Raw genomic sequence first — 17,495 nt, forward strand, 5'->3', positions numbered from 1 at the left:
ATTTACAGAGATTCACATAAAAATAACAGAAAATTTAATTTAACAAGTACACACCTATATTGAGAAAGAAAATTAATATGAAGAAGTACAGGACAATATAATCAAATAGATAAAGTAAATAAAAACATTAAGACATGAAAAGGGAAATAGGAACACTTAAGAATACAGAAACAGAGTCAAAATGGAGACAATAAACCTAGAAAAGTGAGTTCTAGCCACAAGAATCATCAACACAACTTAACACAGATGGAAGAGAAAATTTCAAGCTGAGAACCTATAATAGAAAGTCAATCCTTTATCATAAAGGCTAGTTTATGGCAACATCCAGAAAGGCAAGGTACAGGAGGAACTGTGCATTCTACATCTTCATCTGCAGGCAAATAAGAGACAACTGACTTCCAGGCAGCTAGAACTAGGGTATTACACCCAATGTCCAGAGTGAAACACATTCTTGAACATGGCTATATCTCCCCTCCTAATAGAGCTACTCCTTAACCAAAGCAAATACAAACCATCACTGTGGGGAATAGACTTGAATGCAGTGGTTCAGTAGGCACATATTGAAGATAACAGGAATCATTCAAGCTCTAAGGTCAACAATTTATAAATGGAATCTTCTAAAATTAAAAAGAGACTTCAAGAGAAATAATGTCATCCATAGAATGAAATGGTAGCATATAAACTGGGGAAAAAATACACTACCCCTACATCTGATAGATGACGAATATCCAAATGTATTATGAACTCAAGAAATTAGATAACAACAAACAAATCCAATTAAATCCAATTAAAATTAGGGTAAAGTGTCAAACAGGGAACTCTTAATAGAGGATTCTCTATTGGCTGAGAAAGATTTAAAGAAATGCATAATATCTATTGCAATCATAGTAATGTAAATCAAAAGCATTCTGAGAATTGACCTTATACACATCAGAATGGCTATGACCAATAACTCAAGCAAGAACACTTAATGACAAGGATGTGGAGCATGGAAAGCACTCTTCCATTGTGATTGGATGTAGAAACTTGAACTGTTTAACCTAGTGTGGCCTTGTTTTAGACAGAGTGCCATAGTACCTGCCTCTGGGACCATGTACATGTGTGAGTCCTTAGTAGTAGCAATGTCTTCTCCTTGTATAGGTCTATTCTTTTATACTAATGTACATATTTTCTGAACCTACTAGCAGTGGAGGATGATTTTCTTCCAAGGAATGTCATAACTTTTGAGGTTAATGAATACATGATAACTAAAAACAGCTCAAGTCCAGGAGTTGTAGGTATGGCAATGTCTTATAAAAAATGGTAAATCCTTAGACCTTCACGATAACCCTTAAGGCTATGAAAAAGAGTTCTAAATATGTAAGTTTAAAAATATATATTTTATCACCAATGAAAAAAGAACAAATGCAACATCAACTATTGGAGGGCTTCATGAATCTAAAGTAATAAAAGCAGGTGTATTGTGAGTCAACTTGTTAGACAATTTCTGAGGAAGGAGATAGATAGCTTTACAAATTGGTGGCCACAGTATATCCTACACAACAAAGATTTCTGTGTGATTATGAAGGTATGTAGATTCTTGGGTTCTGGATAAGCCTGGGACAGATCAAGTATAGGAACAGGCTTTATGAAAATGGAAATTTCATGGCAGTGCCCCCATACCTAGCATATCTTCTCAGCTTTAAAAAGGCAGACCTATATCAGAATGCATTTGAACACTTAAGAAAATATATATGCTAAGTGTCTTCTAAAAATCAAAGTGCTGGATAATGGGATACTGACATATAGATTAAAAAAAATACTTGGAGTAAATGACTAGATTGATATGTAAAGACTAGACCTGTTTGTACAGGAGATGGTCTACCAGAGACTATTTTTAGGACATAAAGAGAAAACTGATAAGAGAACATACATGAGTACACACACACACAAGCAAGCAGAACATGGACAATTAGATCCCTTAGCATGGCTAACAAATAGAATATAGACAAAGAGATCCTCAGACAGAAAGCAGAACCTAGCGAGACGAAGACTGGAAAAGCTTTACCAAGTAGAGGTTGTCAGTTTGGACCCAAAATTTGCCTTCCAGTTATTTGTTTTTGCAAATCCCAGACACCCATTGTCTCAGAACCCTTCTTTAAGCCAAGGGGAGTCCTTGGTATTGTATTACCATTCTGGAAATTCAACTAGATGTTTCTGAAAGTATTGGGAATAGTTCTACCTGACATCCCAGATTTCCCTCTCCTGGAAATATACCCAGTGATGTTCTACCATCTCACAAAGACATATACTCTACTATGTTCATAGCAGATTTATTTATAATAATCAAAAATTTTAAATGAGTCTGACTTAAACAAAGAACAGATATAGAAAATGTAGTTCATTTAAACATAGAATAATAGCTATTACAAACAAGTATATCATGAATTTTGAAGGCAAATGTTTAGAACAATATATATATATATATATATATATATATATATATATATATATAATTTCTGAGTGAGGTAACACATGCCTAAATGGAAATTCAAGGTATATACTCACTTATAAATGAAAAATAGAAATAAAGTACAGGATATCTACACTAGAATCCTTATACCCAAAGAATCTAAATAACACATAGGGTCACGGTAGGATAACCCAATCTCACACTGAAGGGCAAATAAAATAATAACGGGACATGGTTGCAGGGAGTGAACTGGGTAAAAGATGGAATGGAGAAGGAAATAAGTAGTGGGGTAATCAGATGTGCTTAGAGCCAAAGATGGTGAGCCACTATAGTAAATATAAATCTGTATCTGGAAGAGAATTCAGCATCATTAGAGTGTGCCAGACTCCTGGAATGAAGAAGGGATGACTATAGAGTCTAAGACAATGACTCTAGGTAACACTCCTCATAATGGTGGATATGTATCCAAAAGTATCTACCTCCCGGGACCAGGAAGGACTCCTAGTGGAGGCATGAGGCTACCAATCTACCAAAAAAACTTTATTTCAAAATTCTTTCTGCATAAAAGAAGTGCAGGGAACTGATGAAGCATACTGAGGCAATAGCCAACCAATTTCTGACCCAACATCTGAACCATCCCATGGAAAAGAACCAATCTCTGACACTTTTAATAATACTGTGTTATGCTTTTAGCCACAAGTCAAGCATGGGTGATCTATCAGAGGTTCAATCCAGCAGCCAATGGAAAGAGAGGGAAATGTTCCCCTGCCTAAAATTATATAGAACTTGGAAAGGCTTGGCAGAAGAATTGAGAGATCATGAGGGGGATAGGAACCCAACAAAAAGACCAACAGAGTGAACAAACCTGCACCCATGTAGCTCCCTGAGACTGAATTAACCACCAACCAAAGACGATAAATGGACTGGACCTAAACCTCTGACCTCTTCTGGAATATATGTAGCAGATGTACAGATTGGTCTTCCTGAGGGTCCCCCAACAACTAGAGTGGGAGCAGTCCCTGACTCTGTGGCCTACATGTGTATTCAGTTCCCCCTTCTGGGCTGCTTCTTCTTGGCTCAGTGGGAGTAGATGTGGACAGTCCTGCAGTGACTTGGTGTATCATGTTTTTGCAGCTAGGGGATTTTTCCCACTTCTCAGAAGAGAAGGGGATTGGGGATGGAAGATTGTCGCTATTAGTGATGAACTCTTTGGAGGGTTTGGGGCTCAATTTTGATGTTACACCAATAAATTACTTAACAGAAATATATATATATATATATATATATATATATATATATTTCATAAATTTTTTTATATATAAATAATTTATATATACTTCATAAATGTATAATAGTATATATATGTATTCATATATATGCATAAATTACAATGACACTAGGGATGCCAGTGCTCTTCAAAGGAACCATAGTACTACATAAAACTTATGATTATAAAGTACAAGGAATAATTTGTCAAATTTTATTTATGAAATCATTATCAAAAAAGGATAATTTGACACCTTTTCTATATGTATCCTACAAATTCATGACAATGATTTATGTTTTAGATAAGATTTAAAAAATATATTGAATATCAATGCAGATAATGCACATCCTTCTATTATTCCTGATTTTAATGGAATGAGTTCGAGCTTTTCTCTATGCAGAAACCTATTGCCCCAGACATATTAGAAATTCCTTATTATCTCTAGTCTGACAAACTATAGTGCAATGATCCTGTATTTTGTCAGTGTTTTTCAGAATCTGTGAGATTGTAATGTAGATTCTATGTTGCATTTTTATTTACTTCATTACATTTATTAACTAAGATATGATGAACTACCTCTGAATCTCCAGAATGAAAAAACTTAATCATAGTACATCATGTTTTGCAAGTGATTTTAAATTTCTTCTTTTGAAATGTTTTTGAGTATTTGGAAATATTTTTTGGAAAGGGTTGTAAGTGTTTGCATCTATTTCAATATGGGTTACATATACCTTTGCTAAGGTATTTTAGAACAAACTCATAGTGGGTTCTTTTGTATTATTAAATTGGTGGTTTTATTTTACTTTGATGCAGTGATTAAATTCAGATGATGAAGTACAGCACTTCATAAATGTATAATAGTATATATAATATATTCATATAATATATGTGACATAAATATGTGATAATATTGGTCATTATTCCTATGTGAAGCTTTTGGAGTTTTTGTTTGTTTTTTAAAGTAATTTTTACTGGATTTTTGGGGAGATGTGATAGTGGGGTTTTGGGTGGGGGAAAATGGGGAAAAAGGAAAACATCTCAAATGTAAATAAAATATCCAATAAAAATTAATTTCATAGTGGGTCCTTAAAACAAACAAACAAAAAAAGACATTGTAAAAATTATCCTGGTGTGGGGAGCCAACAGTAGGCTGCTATCATCTTTGCAGCCATCTTGAGCCATATACCCTGACAAGAGACTTGATTACAATAGCCTACAACAGCTGAGCACACTCTGATAACATCATGTTTTAGATACCCAGGATTTTCCCTTGTGTGTGTGAGACTTAAAGGTGTGTGACTTAAGGGCATGACTTAGAGATCAGATTTAGAGACAAGACCCAAGGGCATGACTTAAAGGTATGACTTAGAGGCGTGGCTTAAAAGTGAGACATATAAAAGGCAAGAGGCAGACAGAAGACATTATAATTAAGTATTAGGCCCAGGGAATAGGCACTTGAGACTCAAGACAGGAATCTATTATTAGGCACTTAGCACTTGGAAAAAGAACTTGGAACTGGGAAAAAGACTAGCAATTAGAACTAGGAATTAGGACTTGAGATTTGGTACTAGGAACTAGGGACTAGGAACTCAAGACTTGGAACTTGGACTAGGAAGAGAGACTGAAGAATAAACAGGATTGAATCACACTCTGTCTGGTCTCCATTCTTCCCGTCTGTCTTTACTCTCTCTCTTGCTGAACCTCCGACCTGCAGACTGGAGCAACTTGGGTCAGTGCAGGCTCTAACAATTTAGACGCAAAGCTTCTGGCAGTGAAGGGTTCCAACATTGACAGAGCAGTCTGGGACATTTTTGGCGCCCAAAGTGGGGCAGCTCAGGTCATAACATCCTGGGTTTCTACATGAAAGAAAAAAATTAAAGAAACTAGTCTTTAGAGCTAAATTGATGGTCAAATATAACTGTGCCCTGATTCCATCTAGCAATGAGTTGTATTTACTTGTGAGTCTCTGAGTAAAATCTCTCTTATATCAGAGGTTTGTTGTTGCTGAAAACAATCTATTGCATTTGTATTTAATACTTATAAGCTGTATACAAACATTATTTTATGTTTTATGAAAAATTTGTAAAAATGATGGAGCTAAAAACAATGAATGTAAATGAGGAACTGCAAGACAACTAACAGTGCAAGTTTTCTTATATGTGCTTAGTTAGCTTTTAAGATTTGGGTACGTGTGGTGTATTTACAATATCTATGGTAATTAGATAGCTAGTTAGGGACCAGAATACAGCTGTTTAGTGGAGATAAGAATGGATCAATTTGCATTTTTTACATGCAAACTACCAGTTGAAACATCACAATGTGTTTAAAATTCTGTCTTTTTCCATTGAAAAGCTTTGGCTTTTTTGTCAAAGATCATGTGACATAAGTGTGTGCATTTATTTCTGGGTCTTCATGTCTATTCCACTGCTCTATCTGCCTGTACAACCACCATGTGGTATTTATCACTGTTGCTCTGTACTACAGCTTGAGTTCGGGGAAGGTGATTCCCCCAGAAGTTATGTTATTGAAGAAAATTGTTTTTCTTATCCTGAGTTTTTGTATAGCATACATGATTGCCCCCAAAAGTTCAAAATGAGTATTCCTGCATGTGATAAATAAATACGGCATAGTGGCTGAATATAACATTAACTAAAACAAATCACTAGACTTCCTCTACCTAAAGGATAAACGGGCTGAAAAAGAAATTAGGGAAAGGACACACTGGACATGAGTCACATTATCTGTAAAATAAAATATCTTGATGTCAACAAAACCAAGCAAGTGAAAGATCTCTATGGGAAGAACTTCAAGCCACTGAAGAAAGAAATCAAAGATGACCTCAGAAGATGGAGAGATCTCCCATGCTCATGTAAGGAGAGGATTAACCTAGTAACAATGGCCATCTTACAAAAATAATCTATAGATTCTATACAATCTCCATCAATATTTCCACCCCATACTTCACAGAAACAGAAAGAGCAACCCTCAAATTTATAAACAAACTCCTATTGTTACTATAAATAAAAACAGCAATAATATGACACCTAAAGTTATACTTCTTTTTTATTAGATCTATGTATCACTAAGATTTCAATGGAGAACCTTTATATATATAATAAATAAATATATATATATATTATATATATTATATATATTATATCAATATCATATATTGATATATTATATATAATATATATATATATATATATATATATATATATCAACAATGTTCAGTAATTGAGAGACTTTGAAGTTCTTAGTGTTATGACAATTTTCTTTATTACACCCTCCTATAAAGGCTAAGGTACCTATGCAGAAGATGATAAAGAAGGATTTTAAAGGCCATATTTGGTGAATGATGCTAAATATACTGCATGTTTTTAGACACAACAAGAGCAATACCCTTGTAAACTCGTTGAGAATAAGACAGTGTTCACAAGACCAGTAAAAGGGAGACAAAACACCAGCTTTAAGAAGGTTAGAAGTAGAAAATTTCATCCCAGGTAAGAAAATCTCTAAACTACTCTTAGAAAGGGAAAATAAGTTTTAAGTTTTATACTATGAATGAGCTTGCCTTCTGTTCAGGAAGAGTTGCCAGAACAAATCAGACTTCATGTTTGTATATATTTTTTATTCTAATATTTTTTTCTTCTGAGAGAAACATAAAGAGAGAGAGAGAGAGTGAGCTACAAAGACATAGACAGAGTCAGAGATAGAGAGACAGAATGATTAGAGAAATCATGAGTTTAAGTTAGTATGGAGAGTGGAGATAGTAATCAAGAAGTTGATAGAGAGAAAAGTATGAACAAAATATACTCTACAAAACTATTAAAAAGGGAATAAATCAATAACTCACACAAACATAAAGTATCATTATGGTCATTCACATATAACAGAAAAAATGACAGCAATTAAAATGTAATATAGTCGGCTGCTTTTTAAAATAGTTATAACATAGTATATTTCAAAACATCAGTGTTCAGTTAATATGATGCAAAAATCATACAGTATTCATGTTTATACTCTTTCTTTGGTTCATTCTTCTGAAATAAACTCTTAGGAATGATTTCTATTGTACAGCTTCTCTAGGCATATATCACATCTAGATTTCTTTTGGGATTATAATCATCACATGACATATTATTTCACTTCAAATTACCTGGTTCTCTTCCTTCTGTATTCTCTCTATGAACAATGCATGGTTCTTTGTTTTGTTCAAGACAGTGGATTACATTTGGATCCGAAACAGCAACACCTGTACATTCAAGTTAGCACAAAGATATACCATTAAATGTAGCTATGTACTAACACAGGATTTTGACATGTGTGTGAGATGGAAAGAATAAAAAATAAATGAATGACTTTTTATAGTTACTTCTTTCCTATGTATTTTAGAGTCTTCATACTGAATCCTTTCTAAATTCTGAATTTCATTGTAAAATCAACATATCCAAAAAAGAAAACTGTGGGAGTCAAAGTACATTCACTTATAAAATCAACAGATTGCCTTTTCAAAAAAAGGTATAAGATTTACAGATCAGCACATTAAATATAAATAAAAGATAAAGGTAAACGCCATATAAGCTATAAATCAGAGAGTAATCAATGCTTACAAAAAAAGTAGAGAAAGACCAGTAAATGGATAGTAGACCAAATAGTCATGGGAGTTTTAGATATCTCTACAGTGAAGTAGAATTTATGGAATAAAAATATTCTTACCCACAGATATCAGGTTATTGTAATTCTCCAACATGACATCTCTGTACAAAGCCCTCTGAGCAGAATTCAGACATTGCCACTCCTCCATAGAGAACTCTATAGCCACATCCATGAAAGTCAGTAGACCCTTAAATTAAAATTAACAGTATCCCCTTTGAGTCAATTGGCCAAAGAAATATTAGATAAATATACAATTTTTGGTACCAATAGCTAAAATATATATTTGATGAATTATATCTGAGATAAATAATGCTGTCAGTAATCTGAACAATTCAAAAGTCGAGAAAAACTGATGCTGATTGTGGTGATCTTTTTGGGAATCATAATCACCTAAATGATTTATGGTTGTCACTAAAGCCATCAGGAAACAGATTCATAGCAGTACCAATATTACACTTCTTGATTATCACTAAAAATAAAATTATAATTCTTACGCAAATGGATGGAATTAGAAAATATCATCCTGAGTGAGGTAACCCAATTACAAAAGAACACACATGGTATGCACCCACAGTTAAGTGAATATTAAGAAGGAAGACCAAAGTGTCAGTGGTTCAGTTCTTATTAGGAGTGACAAGATATTAATGGGAGCAAATATGGAGACAAATTATGGGGTAAAATACTGAAGTAGAGGGTCCTTCAGCAGACTCCTCCACCTGGGTATAAATCACTTGTGCAGTCACCAAAGGCAGACACTGAAGTGGATGCCAGGAAGTGCATGATGACAGGAGCCTGATATAGCTGTCTCCTTAAAGGTCAGCAGAGCCTGACATATACAGAGGTAATGCTCACAGCTAATCACTGAACTGATCATGGGCTTCCCAATGAAGAAGTTAAAGAGAAGACTAGAGGAGCTGAGGGGGTTTGAGGCACCATGTGGTGAGCAACAATACCAACGAACCAGAGCTCCTAGGGTCTAAACCACTAGCTTGGGAGCACATAAGGACAGACCCATGGCTCCTGCTGTATATGTAGAGGAGGATGGCCTTGTCAGACACAGGTGAGAGAGAAGTCCCCAATCCTGTTAAAGGTGGATGACCCAGTGTTGTGAAATTTGTGGGTGGGAGGTGGGAGTGTGTGGATAGGTGGGGGTACACCCTCATAGAAGCAGGAGAAGGGGGGATATGATAGAGGGTTTCTGGGTGTGGGAGAAATGGTGAAAGGTGATAACATCTGAAATGTAAATATAATTTCCTATGGAAATTAATTTAAAAATCATAATTGGATCAGCACTACATGAAGAAATCTATTAAATGGGTGCACCAGTAGGAAGGCTGAGAACTATTGCAATAGACCTTCAGATAAATGATTCATGAAACATGGGCCTTTACTCACAGACAAATAATTACCCAAGTGACTCAAAGTTAAATTCTAGTACATACATTCATCTCAAGTCTCATGTAAACACATTTTTGCAATTAGAAAATCCTTTAAGTATTTTCAAATTATCATTTATACAAGATATACTGAAAACTTTAAGGAGACTGGTAAAAGGGAATATCTGTTTTTAGATCACAAATGACATAACTTTCAAAAGGGTAATACTGAGAATCATATGAAAAACTAGTTATGTACATTTGCGTCAGAATAGGGAGGATTTGAAAGTTCTGAAAATAAAGGATTTCTGTAAGAACAGTCAACATGCATACATTTACCTGAGAAGAAGCCATCTCTCCTTTCTCATTCAATAGGAAACTTCTCAGTAAAGTTTACATTAAAATTTCAACTTCCAGAAACCATCTTCATGTAGAGGCAGCAGATCCTTCCTCTTTCTACTAAAACTGAAGAGTAGGAAACCAGGATCAATACAGAACTCGTGCCAGAGGAGATATGAAGAACCTATAAGCTTCTACAGGCAGAAAAAAAAAAAGATTTGCATTTTTCATTTACATTCACTTACCTGAGCTGTTTTGTCAAAACAGAATTGACACATCTCTTTTCAATAATGGCCAGAATCTTTGAATAGCCACAGCTGAATGGATTACTCATACTGGGGAAGCAAGAAACTTGCTGGGGCCAAGAAATACAGTGCAATAAGTGCCTGCTTCACCAGTGTCTCTGCAGAGATATTTCTTCTAGCTTTCATGTCCCATTCTAAAATACCATGATTTTGTGTTTTTTAAGAAAGACCCAGTATCATATTATCTAACCTGGTCCTTTAACAGTGACATTGCTAATTTAGATTCGTGATCAAAATATCTATTTGACTCTTCACCATTTTTAGTGCTTCCACCCGTCACTGAAGGCAGCTGAAATTCATTCTCCATGTCTTCTATTAGCACGGTTGGCTGATAAGAGGCTGAAATTAGTTATACTACAGGCATCTTTACCAACCAGTGTCATTTATTTTTTACAAAGAATAAACGGTACAATGGAAGCAGACAAGTTTTACTCAGCTATAAAACTCACCCTAATGGACTCACACCAGTCTCTAGAGCAAATACTAACATAGACTCATATTGTGCCTCAAGGTTTTGTTGGAATTTTTTATTTGTTTCTTTTTTTCTCTGTTTGTTCTTTAGTTTTGATATGATTTTCACATTTTATGGCTATATGACCCAGATGGGAAAAAGTTTCAGAAATGCAAGATGTAGTTCTAATTTACAAAGAGATTTTCAAATTTTATGGTGCTTATTTCTGCCTCAGGAGAAAGTACCAGGCAAATGGGGAGGGGTATTCCGCAGAGTGTAGGGGTTAGGTGGTAAAGGAGTAATGGTAATCTGAGACAACTGGGTTCCCAGATGCATCTGTGGGACTTCCAGAGGGTTCTTACCAAACGATCTGAGTGGAGCAGATCCTGTAGGCTGGTTCAGGTTATGGTGTCTCCAGGGGCACAGACTGGTTATCAGTCTGCCCTAGCAGAAAGGCTGACACATGGGTTATTTATTATTATTATTATTATTATTATTATTATTATTATTATTATTATTATTGCCTATCTTTTAATGACCAAAATAGGAACCTTTCCAATAGGCAAGGAATAAAATCCTGACATTACTAGTGATACTCTGTTATTCTTGCAGGCAAGAGCCTAGTATAACTGTCTTCTGAGATGCTCTAGACAGTATCTGACTGAAACACATACAGTTATACATGATCAAACACTGGATGGTGGTTGGTGACATTTATAGAAGAGTTGAAGGAAGGATTGAGTGCCCTGAAACAAATATGAACTTAACAGAAGGACGAATATAGGCAACTAATATAGACTCCTGAAAGGTTTCAGGGGCTAAGCAAGCAACCAAATTAAAAAAAAAATTCCAAGGGCTGAAATGAGGCCCCTAGTAAATATGTAGCAAATGTGCAACTCAATCTCCATGTTGCTCCTGGCAAGATTGGAACAGATGCTCTCTCTAAAGCTGTAGCCTGACTGTGGTACCCGAGATCACTATACTTTATAATTAATAAGTACTAACAAATCATTAAAAATAAATGCTTTATTGATTTTACCACATTGCAGTTAGAATTAATGTTAGATGGAAGATGAATCTTCTCAGAAGAAAGAATAGTTGGTTCAGGAATTTAGGTATATTTGGGAAATATAAAGGGGACCCATGTTTTTTGACCAGGATTAAATTGAGAGAATTGATATTCTAGAGGTTCACATTTTAAAAGAAAGTCAAGAGTGTTGGCTTGAATAAGTAGAAACCTGATGAATTGAATTTCAAAAAGGGCTGAAGGGATGACAGCGAAGAAGTGCTGAGATAACTGCGGTTCAGGTTTTCAGCACCTCATAAACCCAGGAGTTACAGGTGTGTTTCTGTAATCACAGCAGTAGGTATAGGAAGTAGATAAAGAATGTTTCCTGAAACCCCATGGTAACCCAGTCTTACTAAAATTATAAACTACAGATACCAAGAGAGACACCTCTCAGAAAACTAAGACAGTTGGCAGTGAGATGGCTCAGTAACTCAAGCCTGCTAACAGAAGTTTATCCCTGCAATGTGCATGTCAGAAGATGAGAGACACCTTATTCATTTTTCCTCTGTCTTTCACCAACATACTATGTCACATGCATGTTCCTCACATACATAATAGATAAATGAGGTTAATAAATTAAAAAATGTACAAAATTATTGAGAAAGAAATTCCAAAATTAATGCCAGGCCTTTATAAATACTTTCATAGACAAGCACACATAAACACAGACAAACATCACACAAGCATGCACACACAGACACAAACACACAGAAAAAAAACACACACACAAACTTACACACACAAAGGTAGGGGAAAATTATGAAGAGGAAAATGAATTCATTAAGGATCTAGGATAGAAGCTAAGATGGCCAGTTGCTTGGCTACTGTGTGCAAAATTTTTATTCAGTCCCAGCATCCTACAAAATCAAAAAAGGTGACACATGCCACTATGTCAGCACTAAGGAGACTGGATGCATGTGGAACAGAATGTCAATGGCAACAAAGACTGCCTTAGGTACTTTAAAGTTGAGCTCATGCTGCATTAGACTCTCTCTGTAAAGAAAGTTAGTTGCTGACTTCTCAAGTATGTAATGATTGTTAGGAAATTCAAATACAGAGGCAGAGGCTAGGGTAAAATATTGGACAGAAATGTAAACTTAGATAAAAGTAGCATTTATGGTATAAGATGGAAAACAAATAAAATAGAAAAGCATAAAACACATGCTCTCCCTAGTAATGGAAATACTAAGGTTGAACAGAAAAAGGGAACATTAGCAAAACAAGGTTGACATGAAGGTGCACTAATTTAAATGACTTCCCCAGAGACACTCAGACAATGACTCAAGGAATGTGTGTTGGATACAGACCATTACAAGGTAGTGTGTTCAGAGTTCAGGTGGATGTAAGGATAAAAGCTTTTTCTGTCTCTCTGTAGTTATATTGCCATTTTTCAATTAAGAAAAACAATGGAGAAGAGATATGTGGACATGCAAAAAAAACCCACATAGGTATAAAATGTCCTAATTTTAACAGGATGTTAAACTGGACATTTGCATAATGTCAGCCTTGTAGACCATGTCCCTCAAATTCACACTCTGTTACTTCTTAACACGACTCTACATTACTCCTTACCTCAGTTATTTTGTCATGAGTGTATGTGTGAGTGTGTCTGTGAGATTGTATGCACATGTGAATGTGCTTGCATGTGCCCACTCACCTATGAGTGTGCACTGTCATGCCCGAGGCATGTATTGATGTCATAAGGCAACTTGAAATAGTTGGATTTATCATATAATGTAGGGCCTGGGACAAGTCATTTGATATAGTGACCCTTTGAGCATCTTGCTGATCTTTATGCACTATAAATTAATGGTCACTGTGAGACTGTCAAGAGATGATTATGAACACCAAACCCATACAACATTGGAGATGCAAAGAAGTGTTTGGTGACAGGAGCCTGATATGGCTGTCTACTGAGAGGTACTGCTCGGGCCTGACAGGCACAGATAAGGATGCTCACAGCCAACCATTGGACTGGGCACAGGAACCCCAATGGAGGAGTTCGAGAACAGACTGAAGGATATGATGAGGTTTATAACTCCATAGGAAGAGCTATAATATGAACTAACCAGACTGCCCAGAATTTCCAGGTGTGACATCACCAACCAAAGAGTACACATGGAGGAATCCATGGCTCCTGATGCATATGCAGCAGAGGATAACCTTATTTGGCATCAATGGGAAGAGAAGCTCTTGGTCCTGTGAAGAATTAATGTCCAAATGTAGGGGAAGGCCAAGGCGATGAGGTGGGTGTGGGTGGAGGTGTGTGGGAGTACATATACACACATGTATATGAATGGATAGATAGATAGATAGATAGATAGATAGATAGATAGATAGATAGATAGAATCATCCTGAAATTTTAGGTATTCTTTGTCTAATTTGGTGCTAATAACACGTAGTGGACGTGTTCCAAGAGAGAGCAATCCTGTTCTCTGTTGCACCCTCAGCATGTTACAGACTAGGTGTTACTGCCCAGCAAAGGAAACACATGCTGCCTAGGAGCCAGAATGATAGCTTGTTCAAGAACATAGAGATAGGTGTGTCTTCCAAAAAGGGAGTGGTGAAAAATTACCACCACAATTTAGGCATACTATCATCTTACATGTTTTACCTGCAGATTTGGAGAAAATAGTTAAGTGCCAGTATTTGTAACAGGACAAACTGATCTAAGCTAGTTCTCAGACTATTTGTATGAGGAATACAAAGGCACTAACAAATGCAGTATGTTTCATTTGAGGTACTCAAAAGAGCAGTAATGACTCAAAGACAGATACATTGCTTAAGCTATCCCTAGTATTGGTAACAAACTAGTACATTGAACATTGCCTCTTCTAGCCAGTCCATAGAATCTGAGCCTATTAAAGCAGGTGCTTCTGTCTGAGAAACTTCTAGACAGGTAAGTATGATGGGGTGTCTAAACATGACTTATTTTTTATAGAAGCTTATACAAGCTAGGGAAAGAGGAGCCTAATTCATCTCATCAATTTCAAGAACTTCAGGTTTTTGATATTAACTTCCTGAGTTTTGGAAGCCACCCTGTGGAATTCCATGCATTTAAAAGAACTTCTGATCAGACTAGGGATGTTGCATCTCAGAATATTAGTGCAGACAGTAACTTATTAAATGAAAATGTAGGTTGGAAACTTGACCTTTGACTTTTGCTATGACTGTGTCCTGGGCTGTACCATCATAAACATTTTGTAATATCTTATTGTGCCTACAGTGTGTTTAAGAAAAATGCCCCCAGAAGCTTATGCATTTATATGATTTTGTCTCCAATTTCTAGAACTCTATAAAAGGAATAGTAGTTCCCTATGACTGGAAACACACACTTTAAGACTTCAAAATCAAGCTGGGCAGTGATGTTGCACGCCTTTAATCCCAGCATTTGGGAGGCAGAGGCAGGCGGATTTCTGAGTTCCAGGCCAGCCTGGTCTACAGAGTGAGTTCCAGGACAGCCAGAGCTACACAGAGAAACCCTGTCTCAAAAAACCAAAGGAAAAAATAAAAAAAAAAATTATATATATATTTTGTCGCCAGTTTCTGGAACTCTATGAAAGGAATAGTAGTTCCTTATAACTGGAAACACACACTTTAAGACTTCAAAATCATAAGCCAATGGCAGTTAGTTCCCTCTGCTTTGTGTTTGTACCTGCAGATGTGAGCTTTAACTTATTTCTTCATTGTCATTCCTTCATGTCTACTGCCATGATTACTCCCAGAGCAATCATAGATTCTAACCCTTGAAACAAGAACCCCCACTTGAACTCTCTTTCTGTTTAAAGCACTTTGGTTATGGTGTCTTAGCACGACAATAGAAGAACAATTATGGTAATGACTCAGTGCCTTAAGTAGTAAAATTGCATTAAATAGAGTCTTTCTTAACTCAATCACAAATATATTGAGACTACTGTGGATCTGAAGAAATGTTTGCAAACTGCAGTGTGTTCAATAATAATGAGTAGAAATGGAACATATTGTATTTCACTGTTACAAGGCTAGAAATGTTAGCAGCACCAAATGTTGTAAAGAAATATTGAAGCTATGCACACCATCTAAGTAAAAAATGATTTAAAATGTAAAAACTGATTGTGGAGACTGTTCTTGGATTCAGTTTGTAAGAATTTTACTGAGTATTTTTATCATTCACTGCTGGTAAGATTTCAAACTTGTAAAACCACTGTGGAAAACAAGTCAATGTTTTCTCAAATAATTGGAACTAGTTCTACCTTAAGAACCAGCTATATCACTACTGGACATATACACCTAACATGCTAGAAAATATAACATAGAGACATGCAGCATTATTTTCATTTCAGCCTTATTTGTAATGGCCATAAGGTAGAAGTAGCTCAGATATTTCTCAGTGGAAGAGTAGGTACAACAATTATGATATAGTTACACAATGAGGTACTACTCAGTTCTTAAAAGTGTGCTGCAAGTTTAATAAAAGTCCTGAATATTCTGTATGATAGAATGATATCTTTCATACTCAAAAAAGCCCAGTATTAGATTAGGTAAGACCTGGTTCTCACCGAGATGACTGTAATGGTTAAGGTGTAATGATGCAAAACTCACAACTTGCCTATATGACACAAACCACTTCATATCACTTCTCAGAGAAGTCTTAGGTGCCAATGTCAGTGCTCTACATTCACATGGATATTTTTGTTCCTTGAATGTGCCTCATTAAGTAAAAGGGAAAATTTGTTGGCTTCATGCTTCCCTGGTGATGAGGAATACAGGGAAGTTTGCTGAGTCTAGCAATTATCCAACTGAAGATGAAACAATGAGCATTGCTTCTCAGTCATACTTTCTGGTCATATCAATGAGGTGAATTCCAGAAGACTATAGAAATAACATAAGTAATGGATGATAAGGTTATGGACATAAACTGATATGTTTGTGTCTCTATTAATGGCAATTTTGAATCTGGCCCTAAAGGGTAAAGCAAAGGCCTCAAGCAGGAATGAAGTCTAGCAATGTTTGAAAGGAGAATGTCTCTCTCTCTCTCTCTCTCTCTCTCTCTCTCTCTCTCTCTCTCTCTCTCTCTGTGTGTGTGTGTGTGTGTGTTTGTGTGAGTGTATAGGTATAGGTATATTTATGTGTAGGGATATAAATGAATATATGTAAGTGTAGATCACAATTTCAGTCATGCATTCTCAGATAATGCAGTGTAGATTCTTTTGTTTAACACAGATTTCAAGTAGACCAAGCTGCCTGGTCACCAATAGTAAGGATCATACATGTCTTTGTCTTCTTAATATCTGGAGTACAAGAATGTATCATCATGAAGAGTTTTTTCCTGGGTTTGAGGATACTAACTAAACACAATTCTTTAAGCTCAATAACCAAGTATTTTACTCACTGTGATATATAACCTAAAGTATTGTGGCCAAAGTTTACTTTTAGGTTATGTTGTTAAATGTCTAACATGATTTGATACATGTCATAGTCTTGTCAGTTTGCTGGAATAAAAGTAATATGGACTGTAAAATTTGTAAAGAGGATCCAGATATTTCTCACAGTAAGAGGTCCTAGAAAAGGCAAGATCCAGGGTATATTAGATATTG

General features: G+C 35.8%; 1 pseudogene; it reads right to left on the reverse strand.

The window, feature by feature from the left end:
- The window catches only part of LOC143434578 (uncharacterized), a 365,164-nt pseudogene that overhangs the window by 304,681 nt on the left and 42,988 nt on the right, over positions 1-17,495 (reverse strand).

Source organism: Arvicanthis niloticus, chromosome 16, assembly GCF_011762505.2.
Source record: "Arvicanthis niloticus isolate mArvNil1 chromosome 16, mArvNil1.pat.X, whole genome shotgun sequence".
Classification (NCBI taxonomy): domain Eukaryota; kingdom Metazoa; phylum Chordata; class Mammalia; order Rodentia; family Muridae; genus Arvicanthis; species Arvicanthis niloticus.